The following is a 3,684-nucleotide window of genomic DNA, read 5'->3' on the forward strand; positions in this document are numbered from 1 at the left end:
CCAGGTGGAAAGACTATCTCAACATAACAAAGAGAGAGAAGAAGTGAAGTAATGAGAAAAAAAAGAATGAAAGCGGGGCTTGGAGTTGAACGCAAAATAATTTTGGTCGTGAAGGCGCTTACAGCTGAAGACAAGTCTCGCGGTGCGCCCATTTGGCAGCGGTCGCATGAATGTCCAAACCTCAAAATCTCTACAAGACGCGGTGGATCTGAGTTTTGGGTGTGGTTCACCGGTGCGCGCGACCGCCCTCTCGTTGACTCTCTCTCACGGAGACGATTTTTCTTTCTAGTTCCGCGCCCCTAGAAAAGCCACACGATGTCGAACTCAAAATCTGTCCTAACGACGCGTATGACCGTGCTTTTAATTTCGTTTCTTTCTTTTTTTCTTGTCGCCTAAATACACGAGACGTCTACACTTTTTTTTCTGCCAGAGCAGAAATGCTTTCGGGCTATGGTCACACCACGGGCTTGCGTGAATCTCGTGCCCTCCTCTTTTCCCTATACTCCCAAATATTTCCCAGGGGAGTCCTGCATTGCTTCGAAGGCGCCCATTTTATCACCTACACCACCGTCGGGACACGGTCGTTAAGTGTCGAACCTTTTCCCTTTCATCTTATACTTTCCAGGTTCCTCATTTTTTTCCTCTTTCTTGACTGCGACGTCAGCTCCGCTCCTTCACCATAAAAAAAACACATTTTTTTTTCTCTTAAATGAAGAGAACTAGAGATCTCAAGGCTTCAGCCATCGTCTATTCAATTTTATTTCCGACGTATGTTGCTGTTTTTAGAACCCGCTGTTAGAAAGGCTTCCTCAATGGCTCTCGCAGGGTCAGTTAAGTACGCATGCGCTTGCACTGACCCACAACCACGGACAGGCCCGTAAATGCGTTCATATTTTTTTACCTAACTATCTGTTAGCCGGAACATGATAGAGACAAATTCTGGGCAGCTCGCAGAGAGGTATTGGAAGTATGTAGCATTCTATACCATCTGATATATGCATTCTTATAGATGCAGAATGGAAGCGACTCATAATGTTGTGCGTTCGGACAACATACAGCACAAAGGCGCGATAGTTGAAAGCATTCTTGAAACAAGCTTTCCAAGTTACTTGTAGTTAAACTTGATTCCAACTGAATAAAAGCAATGCCGAAGAACTATTTCATTTATTTTTCATTGCCCCTGTCAGACGCATCCTTCCATGAACAATGCGCGCAAATTGTTGCAAAGGCTTTGTCATTGCCTCACGCTGAGGTGGAGATCAATTGTGTTTCATTTGCTTCGACAAGGAAGCACTTCCTTCTCAACGCAGCAGTCATGCTCACATATTGCCTTGCGACTGGAATTGCGTCGGTTCAGAGCATGTGCCAAAGAGTACCCGCATGGAATGTCCTTGCTGCCGTAATTATCTTTTTGCTATACGAATAAGAAAAGCCGTGAATATTGATGGATTTGTACAACCAGGCCTAAAATACGGCCTGATGCCAACAGAAGACTCCACGGGCAACTGAGTCAATGCTGCAGTTGGATGCAACGCTGAAAGAAGTGTCAAATGGCCCTAAGAGAAGGTCCTCCAATCGGTAGCGTCATTCAATTATCATGGCGGCGTAATTAATCGGGTTAATCCGTGGATAATATCCTTGCAACTGCCGGTCACCGCAGTGACACATTAATAGGTTGCAAGGGGTTAACAGCGACAGGATGACACTCAGTAGAATGCACTGACTGAGGGCATATTTTGAGAGGCCTGTCCCGCTTCGTTCTTGAGTTATATCCGGCTGTAGTAAGGAGGCAGGCACAGCAGAAAGACGGACTTTCTGACTCGCCTCTACACTAGAACAGTAGTTGACCACCAGTTTCTATATAATTGCACCATTAACCCCCGCCCTCAGACATGAGCGGTTGTGGAGGAAGTGACCTAGGCTGCGGTCAGACCTGCGACGTAGCGGAGGTGGCCGTGATATCTGTGGACCCTGGCAGGCCGCGTTCTGAAAGTGATCCACCAAAGTTTATGGCAACGAAGTGAGACTTTCGTAGCTCTGCTGTTTGGGCAGGATCCCATAATTGTTAAATGGGATGATTATGGGAGCATTATTTAGCCATGAATCCATTGTTAACAACGTGGATTATTTAGTCTTCACGAGGAAATGGCAGCAGCTGTAATTAAGCGTAATACAAAGTATTGATTCAAGGTAGTGAAGGTTAAGACTTCCAAGTAGATTTAGAATTCCATCCCCTCCGAACGTGAGGACTTCAGCGTATGTTACAAGAGCACTACTGCAAGGCGTATTAGCAAACCACTTTGGGCTGTAAACTGTAGACAAAACCTATACGCAATAATAGAATAGGAGGGCAGTGTCATTGGCGGTAGAATAAAGTAGTAAAGTAGCAGAGAATTCTGCTCTGGATTTTACAGCAGTCTGAAGTTATTATAGCGCTAATGACAGAATAATGAAGCTAAAGAGTGTAAATCTGGAAGGTAACAAAGAGAGAAAGTAATTATTGCCGCACAGGCATTGCCGATGCAAAAATCAGCAAGTGAGGATCTAGTAATTCGAGATGCGCGGAAAGACGATGACGACTTTGCACAAGAAAATTTTGCCTCATTCTACACTCAATGCCCCATAACATGATGCGTACATACAAAAAGGGTGGAATGCTAATATAACAGGAAGTGACAATAAATGTTAGCAAATTTATATCCAGGTTAGCGTACAGTCTGTATTCCGTGCGTACTGAAATAACGTGCAGTGGAATGCTGGCGTCATGAGACATACGGTAATGACATCCTAGATGGTCTTCAGCCTGGAGTTTAACGGAAAGAAGAGAAACCCAAACGTTCATTGTGAGAAATACAGTGAACTCCAAGGCAGGGAAGCCACACCAGTGGATGGAAGCGGGTAACGTGGATTGATCAGACTACGAACTTTGCCACTACGTGGCCCCTGAATGCGACAGCACAATAGGGTTATCTGGCCTGAGAACATTGGTGTGGAACTGCCCGGGCTCCTATGGGCTACTAGGTGAGAGCGCTTGGGAGCATTCGAAAAAAGGTTGTTTTAGAGCGCAAGCTGTTCTCCCAAGTGAAACCTCAAGGTCATGTCGCTACGAAGAATGACCTTCAAGCGGCGGAGCGGGGTTGTGGCTGGTACGTCATACCATATGTGACTCGCCGCGTCTCGCCGCAACTGCTGCTCGCGGAGCTGGCGGCGTGGTGACGGTGAAAAACTTTAATTCTCAAAGAGAGTTGGGGGTGAGAAAACCCCGCGGTATGGTCGGTATCCTTAGTCCGGGACACAGCACGACGAGGCCCCGTCTCGCACCCGCTTTACTAGAGCCTTTTGGAACTCCAGTGTAGAGCAGGTGAGGAGGGCAGTCTCCCATGCCTCTCGGGTGGGGTTGGGGGAAGGGGGAAGGTGAGGATTCTGAGTACATGCCCACACCATGTGAAAGATATCACAGATCTCTCCACAGTGCGGGCAGCGCCCATCCGGGTTAGGATCGAAGTGTTTTGCTGTGGCAGGACAGAGAAGGGTTCCTGTCTGCAGGCGCCGCAGAGTTCGCTCCTCCGCCTTACTCAGCCCCTTGGCAGGTGCCAGGTAGAGACGGTGGCTGTCGCAGTAATGGATTAAGATTTCGCGGAACCGCAGCAGCAGTTTATGAGCTTCTGAGCCAGGAGAGCTAGG

Source organism: Amblyomma mixtum, chromosome 8, assembly GCF_055824585.1.
Source record: "Amblyomma mixtum isolate Tamu chromosome 8, ASM5582458v1, whole genome shotgun sequence".
Classification (NCBI taxonomy): domain Eukaryota; kingdom Metazoa; phylum Arthropoda; class Arachnida; order Ixodida; family Ixodidae; genus Amblyomma; species Amblyomma mixtum.